Source organism: Malania oleifera, chromosome 2 (assembly GCF_029873635.1).
Source record: "Malania oleifera isolate guangnan ecotype guangnan chromosome 2, ASM2987363v1, whole genome shotgun sequence".
Lineage (NCBI taxonomy): Eukaryota > Viridiplantae > Streptophyta > Magnoliopsida > Santalales > Ximeniaceae > Malania > Malania oleifera.
The window spans coordinates 94796736-94812139 of NC_080418.1; positions in this window are offsets into that span (position 1 = coordinate 94796736).

Genomic DNA, 15404 nt, shown 5'->3' on the forward strand with positions numbered 1-15404 from the left:
TATATGGTTTTCAAGATGTTGAGTGAAGAACCCTACGGGTGTAGGACCCATTATAGTAGGGGGATTTTAGCATAAATCAGGTAAGGGAAATATGTTATGCTAGCCAATTTTAGAATGATTTTCAGTATGAAATGTATATTTTTACTAGAATATTATTCACAGCAGAACTTTATACATTTTATTAATTATGAATAATATGTTTTAAATTACTATGTGGCTTGAGAATATAAATATAGTATAGAAACATGTTTTACAGTATTTTGTAGAGATATGTTTTATAGAATATACAGACAGTGGATATGTTTCATAGTAATTACAAAATACCATGATTATATAGTTTATAGTACCATGACATACAGTTTTATAGTTCATTTTAGAAATATAGTTGATACAGATATAGTTTATCACAACGTCCTGGTTAATACAGTTATTACAGAATCATGGTAAAATAGATAGTTGTATATAGAAATGTATTATATAGTATCAGACCCTGATGGACCATTACAGATACAGTTTACAAAGTACAGTACCGTTGCTATATACAAAATAAAGTGCAACCACCTATTTAGATAATACGTGGCAAGTAGGTCGATCAAATGCCCACGTGTGGACAGGCTCCCCATTAGATATGGGTTGAGGAGGGCTTATCAGATTGATGGAGTATAGTGGTTTATCTTGGTCGGCTATCCAAGGTAGATCCCGTCTACGGGCCGCACAACCCTGTCATAAGGGGTTAAATCATGACATACAGTTATCCATGCAGGCAAGCTTTTAGTTACTATTATGTGTGTACAGTTTCATAGAAATAGGAAATATACGTATATATATATTAAAAGTATTATGTATAGAAACCTAAAATATAGTTGTGTTAAGTAGCATGGAAAAGGGTGGTGGTTTATATTATTTGTACTGTATTTACAGATTCAGTTATACATGATTATATAGAAACAGATTTCCATAGTATTGTAACTCATTTGCCACACACTAGCAATAGCATATTTCGTCTTACTAAACATTGGCTCATCCCATTACTTTAACATTTTTCAGGTGATCCAGGTAGGCGAACAGATCAAGCATGCAGGTAGAGGTGTTTCAGTACCGTCCTGTCAGTAGATTGAGTATTTTTGGGAGTATTTATGTATAGTCCTAGCCCAATTTGGGAAACAGTCATATATGTATATTTTGGAGAACATTTTAGCACTCTAGTATTGTATATATTTATATATGGTTATGTTTATATGAATTCAGCTTCTTGCTGCTTAGGTTGATGGTTTGGTTTAATTCAGTTTAGTATCAGAGCATTATAAATTTTATAGTATAAAAAAAAAATTGGAAAATAAATAGTAGGTCGTTACATCGTATATGTAACATTCCCAATTCCCGTCGGATAAATACAAATTGATCTTTTGCTAGTGGTTTTGTAAATATATCAGCTAATTGATAGTGTGTGTTAACAAATTCAAGAACTATTTCTTTCTTATCTACATTATCTCTTAAGAAGTGATGATGTATATCAATATGTTTGGTTCTTGAGTATGATATTGGATTTTTTGAAATATTTATAACACTTGTATTGTCACACTTTATAGGAATTGTTTGATATTGAATTTTGAAGTCCCTTAATTGTTGTTTCATATATAACGTTTGAGCACAATTGCTCCCAGCTGCTATGTATTATGCTTAAGTTGTAAATAATGCTACGGAATTTTGTTTCTTTGAAAACCAAGAAACTAGTGAGTCTCCTAGAAAGTGACAAGTCCCATTTGTGTTCTTTCTATCTATTTTGCATCCTACATAATCCGCATCTGAATAACTTATCATTTCGAAATCAGTTTCCTTTGGATACCATAAACCCAGATCGAGTGTGCCTAGCAAATATCTAAGTATTTGTTTAACTGTGATTTGATGTGATTCCTTAGGAGCCGATTGAAACCTAGCACATATACATACACTAAACATGATATTTGGTCTACTTGCTATTAGATATAGTAAGTTTCCTATCATTCCTCGGTAATGTTTGGTATCTACTTGTTTCCATTCTCATCCTTGTCAAGACTCATTAAGGCACTCATGGGAGTTCCTATGGGTTTGCTTTCTTCCATATCAAACTTTTTAAGCATGTCTTTAATATATTTAGTTTGATTTATGAATATTCCATTTTTAACTTGTTTAATTTGTAACCCTAGGAAGTAATTTAACTCTCCCATCATGCTCATTTCAAATTCTCTTTGCATACTTGTAGCAAATTCGTTACACAAATCTTCATGAGTTGCTCCAAATATGATATCGTCAACATAAATTTGTACTATAAGCGTATCATTATTTTTGGTTTTTATAAATAAAGTGCTATCTATCTTTCCTCTTGAAAAATTGTGTTGGAGTAGGAACTTGCTTAGTCTTTCATACCAAGCTCTAGGAGCTTGTTTCAATCCATATAAGGCTTTTGTTAACTTGAATACATGATTTGGATTTTTAGAGTCTTCAAATCCTAGAGGTTGTTTAGCATAAACTTCTTCATTTATATATCCGTTTAAGAATGCACTTTTTACATCCATTTGATATAATTTAAAATCCTTATGTGCTACATTGGCAAGACGCATCCTTATAGCTTCCATTCTTGCTATGGGAGCAATGGTTTCTTCATAATCAATACCTTCTTCTTGATTATAACCTTGTGCTACTAACCTAACTTTGTTTCTAATGACTACCCCATTTTCATCCTTTTTATTTCTAAATACCCATTTGGTTCCTATGATTGATTTATCTTTGGGTTTAGGTATAAGTTCTCATACTTTACTTCTTTCAAATTGATTTAGTTCTTCCTGCATAGCTATAATCCAAGAATCATCTTTTAATGCTTCTTCAATTTTCCTGGGTTCATCTTGAGACAAAAAAGCATAATGGTTACAAATATTTTTTAATGAGGCTCTAGTGGTTATTCCTTTTGATGGTACACCAAGAATTTGATCTTTTGGGTGACTTTTAGCATATCTCCATTCTTTAGGAAGTTATAGATTTTCTATGATGTTTTCATTTGAAGTTTCATTATTGTTTTCTTCTTATATTTCAAGATCTTCTTCTTTTTGTGAGATATCTTCTTTTTCATCAATCTTATCTTTATTGTCATAATTATTTGATTCATCAAACGTTATGTGTATTGATTCAATAATAGTAAGAGTCCTTTTATTATAAAACCTATAAGCTTCACTATTTGTAAAATAACCTAAGAAGATACCTTCATCATATTTTGCATCGAACTTACCTAGATCATCTTTAGTATTAAGAATAAAGCATTTGCACCCAAATACATGAAGGTAGGAAATGTTGGGTTTTCTACCTTTCCATAGTTCATACGGTGTTTTGTCTATACTTGATCTTATAGTTACCCCATTTATAATATAACAGATTGTATTCACAACTTCTGCCCAAAAGTATTTAGGTAGATTATTTTCGTTTATCATGGTTATTGCCATTTCTTGGAGGGTTCTATTTTTTCTTTCTACAACTCCATTTTGTTGTGGAGTCTTAGGTGCTGAAGAATTATGGTTTATTCCATATTCATTACAAAATTTATCAACACCTTTGTTTTAAACTCTCTACCATGATTATTTCTAAAATTAGTTACATTATAGCCTTTTTCATTTTGTAATTTCTTGCATAAGGTGATTAGCATGTCACAGGCTTCATCTTTGTTTGCTATTAATAATACCCAAGTAAATCCTGAATAGTCATCTACAATTACAAAAGCATAATGTTTGCCTCGTAAGCTTAAGGTTCTAGTTTGACCAAATAAGTCTAGGTACAAGAGTTCTAAAGGTCTTTTAGTTGATATGTATTTTTTCTTTTTGAAACTTGTTTTGACTTGCTTTTCTTTTTGGCATGCATCACACATCTTGTCTTTTATGAATTTTGTATTTGGTAACCCTTTTACAAGATTTTTCTTTGATAGTTTAGATAATATGTCCATGCTAGCATGTCCTAGTTTATCATGCCATAGCCAACTTATTTCATTCATTGCAGCCAAACAAGTTACGTTTTGATTTACTAAGTTCTCAAGGTTTATACAATATACATTATTTATCTTATGAGCTATAAACAAGGTTTTATTGTTCATAGGGTTTTGAATAACACACTTTTCTTTCTTAAAAGTTATTTCGAAACCTTTGTCACGTAATTGGCTAATGCTTAAAAGATTGTGTTTTAATCCTTCTACCAATAACACATTATCAATAGTAAGAGAAGGTTCTTTACCTATTTTTCCAACGCCAACAATTTTACCTTTGGAATTGTCGCCGAAGGTGACGTATCCCCTATCCTTTTGTTTTAATGTGGTGAACTTGGTCCTATCACTGGTCATGTGCCTTGAAGACCCGCTGTCCAAGTACCATTTATCCGTTGATGGTGTTGTCCTAAAGTACACCTACAATGAGGGATTCATAGTGTTAGTCTTTGGAACCCAAATTCTCTTAACTTTCTTTGAATTGTTTTTAGTTCCATTATTTACTTTCCATTCTCCTTGAACTTTAACATATTTTCTTTTTAGTGGGCAATTGAACATTACATGACCTTTAGTCTTGCACATGTAGCAAGTGGTGTGTTCAAGTTTGTTGTTTAAAGTACTAGCATAGTGCTTGACTTATTTGACAAAATATCTCATGTATAATTTTTTACTCCTTTTATTTGTTCTTCCATTATAACCTATCCCTTCTTTATTTCCATGTAGTTTTTGTTGTCCAATCATTTTTCAAAATTTTCTTTTCCTTTGGTAAAGTTATATATAATTTTCTCTTTATCCTCTACTAATTTTTTAAGTTCAATTATCTCTAACTCTTTTTTATTTAAATCATTTTTTTTTAATTTTTCCTATCTCTTGAGTAATTTCTTTTATTTCATCTTCTAATTTTTTAATACAAGAATCTTTTTCTTTTTCAATGGTTTTGGAGGATTCAAGTTGTTTTATTAATTCTTTATTTTGTTCTTTCAATGTTATGTTTCTTTTGAAAATTTTTATGAATCTTTTATGTAAAGAAAACAACTCAACTTGTAATTCCTTATAGGAGGGCATACTATCACAAGACTCATTGTAAGATTTTGTTGAGTAGTAGGAATTTACCTCTTCGTCATTCCCCATGAAGCATATATTTGCCATCTCTTGTCCACTTGATGTTTTCCGTCTCGCTGGAGCTTGAATCATCCCAAGTGGTCTTCATAGCTTCCTTCTTTTTCTTCTTGTCTTTCTTTATTAACGGGTAGTCCGACTTGATGTGCCCTAGTTTCTTGCAATGATAGCATATAGGAGGTTCATTTTTACTTTTATTTTCTCTTCTACTTGTCTCTCCTTTTTTAGGTTTCTTTTTATTAAACTTTCTAGGAAACCTTTTATTTCTCCTATAGAACTTGCCTAGTCTTTTAGTGATGAATGCTAATTCATCTTGATTTAAGTCGCTTGATTCACTTTCCCCTTCACTTGAGCTGTTACTAGAAGCTTTTAATGCAATGGACCTTTTATGCTTGGGTTCAAGATTTTTTTCCTTTAAAGTCATTTCATAGGTAAGCAGTGAACCTATAAGTTCATCTAGTGAGGAGGTTTTAAGATTTCTACCTTTTGTGATAGCAGTAGCTTTTGGTTCCCATATGGAGGGAAGGCCTCTTAGAAATTTTCTAATCATTTCATAGGTAGTGTGAGTCTTTCCTAAGGCACTTAAGGAATTTATTATGTGGGTAAATCTGGTATACATACTTAAGATTGTTTCATCTGAATTCATTTTGAATGCTTCATACTCACTTGTTAACATACCTATCCTGTTGTCCCTAACATCTACTATTCCTTCGTATGTTACTTCTAATTTGTCCCATATTTCTTTAGCCGTTTTGTAGGCCATGACCCTATTGAACTCATTGGCATCTAAAGCACAATATAAGGCATTTATAGCACTTGAATTTATTTGGAGCATCTTATAGTCTATATCGGTCATATCCTTTTTCTCTTTAGGAATTTTTTTTCCATCTACTATCTTAGTGGGAATAAGGTCTCCATCCATAACTACTTCCCAAGCTTTCCAATCCATGTGTTGGAGATATATTTACATTCGCTTTTTCCAAAAGGTATAATTATGTCCACAAAAGATTGGTGGTCGAGTTGAGGATTGGCCCTCACCAAAGGTTGCTACTCCTATATTTTCTGTTTGATCTTTTTATAGTTCCTAGGAATCACTATAACTAGGCTCTGATACCAATTGAAATTGGAATAGCTTTCCCAAGAGGGGGAGGGTGAATTGGGATTCAAAAATTTTATTCTCCTTTTTTTAATACTTTTGTGTTATAATAATAATCAATGCTCGAACACAATCACAAAATTGATTTAGAGTAATCTCAAACAAAACAAAATAATCAACCACTTAATTCTTGTAACAATAGCCATGTATCAATATGTAAAGCTTGTTGAACGTGTGTAAGCTCTGTGTCAAAATTCACAAACACACTTCTTCCTAATGTTCAACTTTTAAATAAACTTTCAGTTTAATAAGTTAAGGATGATCAACCAACGTAGTCCCTTTCAGTTTCCGCAATCAATGCTGATCAAACCAAAACAAATTATCTTTCGATTTATTTAACAACCAAACACTTAGAATTCAGAGTTTGATAAAACATCCATGCAATTTATAATCTTTGCTGAAAAGTAAAGAGTAGGGAAGAGAGAGAAGAACACAAGGTTTTTACAAGGTTCGGCTTCAACATAGCCTACGTCCTCGCCCTTGGCAAAACCACCAAAGGATTCACTATCACCGTTCCTTTACCAGGAAGAACAATACCAATTACAACACTGCTTGATTAAGGCTAGAGCTCGCTTTCTCCAAACAATATTCCCTTTTTTGGTTCAACGATTCAACACTCGAACTATCTATCAATTTGCTACAAAGATTTAAAACAAGGCGTAAAAGATCAAAAAGCTGATTAGTACAAATCAAAAACTATGTACTTCAATAAAATTCACAATACGAAATTCAGATTGAAGCTCTAGATATTTTTCATCGTATGATTCTTTCGATAGATGAAAGAATTTAGTATTTGAATCACAATCTCAGCGAGAAAATCAGTAAGACTTCAGTAATTTCGTGGAAGTTGTGAGCAACAAAGACCTTTTAGAAATTCAGAATGCTTAAGAGAGAATTTGATTGCTGAATTGATTTCTTGATTTACAAATTAATGTAACTTGAGGGTATTTATAGATGTAGATAGGTTTCTAACTTGTTCCCCAAGTTTACTTGGAGTAGGGTCCAAGTTTTATATTAATTTGGGCTTCAAGTAATTGAAATTTCAAAAGTATATAGATTGAGTATTTTAAAATCTGCCCCTAGCCAAACAACTGTGTGGTCTCTGGCAGTCGTCTATCCATGCATTTCAAGTATATATTTCACAAACAGTAAGGTGGCAGTCGCCTGTCATCAGGGTGACAGTTGCCCGTCACTAAACAACCAAGTTTTTAAAAATAACTAGAAGGGTGCCAGATAACTGACAAAACACACCCAGTCATCTCAGTTGTCACTGATAGTCATCTATCAGTTACTTGATAGTTGTCTGTCAAGCTTCTGTTTTACTTAAATTAAGTCTTTTAATATGTCAGTCGGCTATCCATAAACAGACAGTCGTTTGTGAACCAGTTGATCCTTATTTCAAGATATTTTTTATTTCTCTCTTCTTTGTTAATTTAGACCTAGAATCTCAATTTGTTTTTCTTTGAAAAATATGTTCCAAGACTTTAAAACTTAAGGTATCTAAGTATGTCTTTGCCTAATGAGCTTCAAAATGAAAATTCACACTTGAATCAACTTGAAGTACTTACAAAGCTTGTTCTAAAAGCAAATTTGGCACTTCTTTGCTTTAAGTTCTTTTTGTCGCTGATCTTTGATCTTTCAAAACATCTTAAGCTTTCATTATGGATCACTTGCTTTTATGTAAGGCTTTCCATGTTCCTTGATCCTTGTGAGCTTTCAAGATATGACATTTGAAGTTTGAGCTTTCGGAATTTTCTTTTTTACCACTGAAATCATCTTTGCCTGAAATAGTATCACTTGGAAACAAATTAGATAATCTTACTTTGTTATCATCAAAATCAAGAGTTGTAAGCCTACCTAGGCCAACAATCCAGATGGTGGATGTATTAGTTTGCATATATCACCATGAATTCTTTGTAAGAAACTAGGTGATTCAAGACTTACTTTTGAAATAGATGGTTTGACAATTAATTTTCCTTGAAAACAAACTGTAGACATGAAATCATTTTATAAAAGAATCCTGGTTCTTTAGTGGATGACCATGTGATGTCTCAATGATTCTTTGCATCATTACATATTTAGAATGCCCAAAATGATCATGTCAAAATGTAAATAAATTTGGGTCATTGCACTTCTAGTGTAAGACATTATATGATTCAACTATTTTAATCTTTGTATAATATAATCCAGAAGACAAAGTTGGTAGCTTTTCTAAAATTTGTTTCTTCCTAGAAACAATAGAAGTAATATAAAGGAATTATATACTGCCTTCATTTGTAGTATCAATGTGATATCCATTAAGTCTTAAATCTTTAAAGCTTAACAAATTTTTTCTATTTCTAGATCTACTAGAATATAAAGTTTAATCAATTTGTAATAACATACCATTGGATAACTTTATACTAACTCTTCTGGAACTTTTAATCAAATTTGTAGAACTAGATATTGTATTTAACATTTGTTGAAGATATATTCAAGTAATGAAAATATTTCCTATCTCAAAGAATTATGTGTTTTGTAGCACTGTCGACTAAACAAACTTCTTCCAAAGACGTCTTAGAATCGATTAAGGCTTTAAGAAAATTCACACTACAACAAATAATTTAAAAACTCATTACTATAATTGATCATAGCAACAATTTATCAAAATACAATATTACTTACTATATATCATAAAATATTACATCATTATTTTCATCTGGATTTACAAGGAAATCAGCAACATCAAGATAAACAAAATTAGATGGTCCAACATTTATTGGAACAACATTATTAGCAAATATTGTTTCAACCTTTTTAGTCTTTTCCTTTTCTTTTGTAGATGCTTGGTATAGATTTACCAAGTGCTTGGGAGTACGACAGGTACGCGACCAATGACATTTTCCTTCACATCTGTAACATTCAGTTTCATGCTACTTGGGTCTCTGATTTTGATCGTTTACCTACTTTTGAGGACCATCCCTCTTCTGGGGGTTATCCCTCTTCTAGGGGATTGTAGTCTCACGTTGATGCCAGTGATTATTACGGCCACGCCCACGACCATGCTTGCGGTCTCGTCCTCGTCCTCAACTACGAGATGTATTTATATTCACTTTAGGGAATGGGGTCAAATCAGTTGGACGAGTTTGATGATTTTTCATCAAAAGCTCGTTATTTTGCTCAACGACAAGAAGACATGTTATAAGTTTAGAAAATTTAGTAAATTTTTTCTCCCTATATTGCTGCTGCATGAGCACATTAGTGGGATGAAAAGTAGTAAAAGTTTTTTTCTAGCATGTCTTCATCAGTAATATTTTCACCACATAATTTTAGTTTCGAGCTAATCTTATGTAGAGCTGAGTTATACTCACTAACTATTTTAAAGTCTTACAATCTCAAGTGCAACTATTTGGATCGAGCTTTTGGTAAAATCATAGTTTTTTGGTGGTCAAATCTATCCTTTAAATTTTTCCATATGATAAGTGGGTCTTTAATAGTGAGGTATTTAGTCTTTAATTTTTCATCTAAATGATGACGAAAGATCATAACTTTTGCACGATCATGTAGGGATGCAGTATTTTCATCTAAAATAGTATCTTTGAAATTCATTGCATTTAGATGAATATCAACATTAAGAATCCATGATAAATAATTGTTGTCTTTGATATTAAGGGGAACAAATTCAACTTTGCTTAGGTTCGACATCTGAATAAATTAACAATAATAAAGAAATTTAGAAAAAAAATATAAAAACTAAAATAAAACTGAGATAATAATATAATAGTATTTCAACCCTTTCGGGGTACCTAAATATGTTTTTTTCAGGAATATTATTTTATTTTTCTCAATTTGTACTCTTTAGGAGTATGATTCTAATTTACAATATTAAATTAAGCAATAATTTAACACTTCTTCTAGAAGTTAAATATACTCTTTCATATGGAGAATAAATGTTTCACCTCTTTAAAAGGTCGAATTTAACATCTCTTCAAGAGGTTAAAAATATAGACGGAAAATTTAAATATATTGCCTCTTCAAGAGGACTATCTTTAATGACCTGGAAATTAAAATAATTAGGAAATATAATAAAAGGAATGGATTAATGAGTAATAAAGGAAAAAGGAAGGATTTTAGAAAGGAAAGCAGACCTCGTCGATGAATGTCCTATCTTCGTCAATAAGTGTCTTTCTAAGATCGTCGACGAAGTCTGTTCCTTGTAGATGAAGGAATCCCGAGAGAATATTTTTGGAACTTTGAATTTCAGCGACGAAATTATCTTCTCATCGACGAAGTCTCTACAGTGCCTCGTCAACGAATCCACGTGTCTCATTGACAAAGCCCTGCCTATAAATAGAGTTTTCTTCATTATTCGACGAGAATTCATGAACTCTCTCTCCTCTTTTCCTCTCTCTAAAACGGTCTCCCAGCCTTCTCTCTTCAATTCTGGGCCGGATTTGACTCGATTTGACGATTCGAAACCACCACGGGGTTCGTAAGATCATTCTCTACAAGGCTGTAGGAGCTTATTGTTGGTTTTAGGGGTTTGGGAAACATCCCAAAACTAGGGTAAGTGAGTTATTTTGGGAATTCCTTAACAAATAATATTATCTGAAACTTAGGAAATAGTGAATAGGTGTTTTTCTTAAGAATTGAGTTAGTTGGAATTTATTTTAATTAAATTAGGATTTTTGGTTTAGGGTCCAGGTGAACATTGTGGGCATCAGTTCCGGGATCCTATCAGCGTAGTTCGAAAGTCAGGTAAGAGGGAAATTTATGTATTAATTCAGGTTTTCATGAATTAAAATGGATTATGTATTATTTATGTATATATGTTTTTAAGTGAGTTTGAAATGCCAACCATGTAAAACTATGTTTTCTGAGCCTAGGAATGCTGATATAGCTATGTATATGTGAAAGTGAATGGATGAAAGTGAAAAGTAATTTCTGAGGAGTTATGTAAGAAATAAAATGTATTTTCAACATATAAATGTTAAATGTGGGTTGACCTATTTTATAGAAATAAGTATGAATTTTACTGCTAAATTGTGTGGCATGAGTAAATGTAAATTCTGTGCAAATATATGTTAAATGTATGAGATGCAGGCCAAGTAAGTAAAACATTATGAATAAAATATGATATAAACTATGTTGCTTGTGTATGTTAAATGCAATTGAGTAAATGTAAGATAGCTAAAAGACAGCCATGTTAGCAGATTCTAACGCATTTCTTTGTGGACTAACTGATGAGAGCTAAAAGGAGCTGTGTTAGCAGATTCTAGCATATTTCTATGTGGACTAACTGATGATGGCTAAAGACCAGCTATAGTACGAAGGAATAAAATGAAAACGTTATATAATGAAATGACAATGGACTGAAATGTGAAATGTAAATGATGAAAATAGGAAAGAGTCACTTAAAGTGAAATGCAATGTAATGTTTAAGTTATGAATATGAACAAGTGCGTATGATTGAATAATGACAGAAAGAATGATCTATTATGATATTAGAAGTATTTATGTACGTAGAACATGCTATGATTTGGGTGGGGCGTACTCTTCGTTTGAGAGCTTGCTGAGAAAGGCGAGTGCGCTAGTAACTTCAAATGTGGCAATAACTGCATAACGTACTAGGGTAGAGGGAACCTACTTATATGGGTGGGTAGATTTCCCTATCCTTAGGGCCTCTGCTAGTAAACCATTGTTGAACGGTGTGAGTATGAGATCTAACTAGCACTTGAGGGCTTACTGAGTAAGGCGAGTGCCTTGGTATGCTTTAGTTGCGACCTTAGGGTTGCCTAAGTATCAGAGCAGAGGGGTGCTACTTGTATAGGCGGGTAATCACCCCTATCCTTAGGTAATCTCGTGGGTTAAATCTTTTGCATGTGCGTGATTAGGCTTAGAGAATGATTTCAATGGTTATGATAATGTTTTGCAAATGTTATTAAAATGATATTTATATCCTCATGTTAAACACACGTTGTTTTAATATGTATATTTCTTCTCTTATTGAGATGTGTCTCACCCGCATATGATTATTTCTTTTTTAGGACATTCTCGAGATCGGGATTAGGGAGCTCAAGGGTATTTAGTCTTTTTTAGGAATATAAAGAAACAAGGTATATGTTGATGACCTTTTGGATGTAAATATTTATGTTTTATGTTTTATGTCGTTATGTTTTAAGGATGTTGAGGGATGAATGATTTTGAAAATACTGGAATGTTTTGGAATTATGTATTTATGGAAATGCAGGTGTTGGATGGATAATACGAAGTTTAAATAGAGTTAGTAAACTCTAGTATTACGGAATTATGGTATTATAGTATTACTTAAATGAAGATTATGTTTATGTTTTCCGCTGCGTATATTATGAATTATAGATTATCAGGATTATATCAAGTATAATGCATTGGACCCAGGTTTAAGGGTTCGTGGCCTTACATTATGGTATCAGAGCAATGATTTTGGGATTTTGAGAACTTAGGAAATGATTTATACCAGAGTATAGGAATAAGTTAGGATTTAAAATAGGAGATGGGTAGGTTAGGCGTTGAGAAGTAGGTATCATGATATTAAATAACGCTGTTACGTAACTGAAAAATAGGTCTTTGATACCGTTTCAGGCCGCATTAGCGGCGAGCCAAAAATTCACATGGGTAACGGCCATTACGGAAACGTAACGACCGTTACACTGACGTTACGGAACGTAACGTCCGTTACACAGCTTCGAGCCTTCAAACCCTTACATCTATCGTCCACAAGTTAAGTTAAGTTCCCTCTTCACTTGAATCACTCTTCGATTCTTCGTCTCCTTCATACATACAACTTCAATCTACTGATCTGAAGCTTCAAAATCCCTAAAACCCCCCAAATCTGCTTGGTACAGCTTCGTCTCCCTCAACTCGTCATTCGTCTCCCTCGTCCAAGAACCCAAAAATCAGCAAACCTTCGATTCCTCCATTCGAAGCCTTTGATTCCTCCAAAATTTGGAGGCTAGTAGGTTGCAGCTGTAGTAGGCTAGCAGCTCTCTCGCAGTTGCAGGGTCGCAGCTTCCGTGGGTGTGGGAGTCAGGAGTGGGTAAGTGGTAACTGGGAAGTGGGTGGTGGCCAGTGGGTATGTAGTATGTTTGTTGTTTTATTATTTCAATTTATGCTTTATTGTTTTATATAAATTGTAAATTTCAGTTTGTTTTAAATTTCAGTTTATTTAATTAGTATATAAATTGTAAATTTCAGTTCATTTAATTAGTATATAAATTGTGAATTAAATTTAGTTTTTTTTATAATTTCAATTTATAGTTTATATAAATTATAAATTTCAATTTATTTAATTACTAATTAGTATATAAGTTGTAAATTTTGTTTTATAATTTCAATTTATAAATATAATTAGTATATAAATTTAGTTTATTTATTATTTAATTAGAATACAAATTAACAATTGCAAATTATTAATGATTGTATAAGTAGAATTTTTTAATTAAAATAAAAAAAATAGTATAAAGTTTTTTAAATATAAAATTTATAGTGTTACTTAGACTCTTAGAGTTAGAATCTAGAACTTAGAACTTAGAAACTTAGAGTACAGAATTAGTAAAAAATTATTAACTAATATTCTACATATATTTTTTTTTAATACCTTGACGTCCTTGACAATTAATAATTTAATATTAGATCTACAATTTATAATAAATTATAATTGGTACACAATTAGTCAAGTCGAAACTCTTAAGTGACTCAAGTTCAAGTCTATTACCATTTAAATAATTAAATTGTAAGATTTACAATTTCATATTTATTTTGTTAAATTGTAAATTTTAAGTAATGTAAATTATTAAAAAATATGTTTTTTTTTTTTTAATAAACAGCGCATTAAAATTAATATAAAAATCATAATGCCTCTTAAAAAACATTTGTAGGTTGAATGAAGACCTTTAAAATTCATTAAAGTCATGTATTAATGGATTTCATGCTTATTTTTCGATTTTGACATGGTTGTGCATGCGTAAAAAAGATTCACGACTGTTACGCCCGCTTCCCATTACGTAACACCCGCGTCTCCCGCGTCCCGCGACCATTACGCGACATTACCTGCGACCGCGATTTCGAACCATGGTAAGTATGGCGTATGGAAGTATAGAATTTTGTCTTATAGCTTGGAGGCAAAAATCCCTTGGTGGACTTCTAAGATTTTCTGATTCAGTTGACAGTCTCAGAAAACTGCGGTAAATCCATCGACGGTGATGTTTCCTTGCCATGAGATTGGTCTTTATACGCAGATTTTGGATTTAATTTAATGATTATGTTGTTTGAAGTTATGATATGAAATTCTTATCTCTTCTCTGTCCTATTTGCAGGACGGATTTTGGTGATGAGAATGTAAAGGCTGAAGGAAGGGAGGATTCAGTGACCTCTAGTGAGGAAGAAATAGATACCTCTAAGGTGTTGTGAGGTATCGTTCGTTAGGTTACGACAAAAATGAAGAAGGATTCAAAGGAACAAAACTATCCACCTACAGGACAAGGCTGCAGTATTAAAGAATTCATGAGGATGAACCCTTTAGCCTTTACAGGAGGACCTGATCCAGTGGCAACAGAGAATTGGGTACAGGAGATAGAAAAAATTATGGCTGTACTCGACTGCACGGACGAGCAGAAGGTTTGTTATGCCGCTTTCAAGATGACAGGAGAGGTGAAGCAATGGTGGCTTTCTACAAAGTTGCTGAAGTATCAGAAGGTAGTAAGGATAGCTCTTACCTGGGAGACTTTCAAGGAGTTGTTCTTTGACAGATATTTTCCTTCATCTGTTAGAGAGGAAAAGATTGAGGAATTCATCAATCTGACCCAGGGGGATAAAAAAGTTGCAGAGTATGCAGCTAAATTTGTGGAACTATAGCGTTTCGCTCCATTTCTAATCCCAAATGAAGTAAGGAAGGCTAGGAAATTTGAGAAAGGTTTGAGGCACATAATCTACAAGTTGGTGGTCGGGTTTTAGGTCTAGAGTTTTTCAAAATTAGTTGATAAGGCCTCAGTATTGGAAGAGAGTATCCAGAGCAGCACTGAGCCTCCAGAGCAGAAGAAGAGACCTGCACCATTTGGTTTTTAGTCTGAGGCCATTCAGAGATCAGCTAAGAAAGGGAAGGAAGCAATGGGC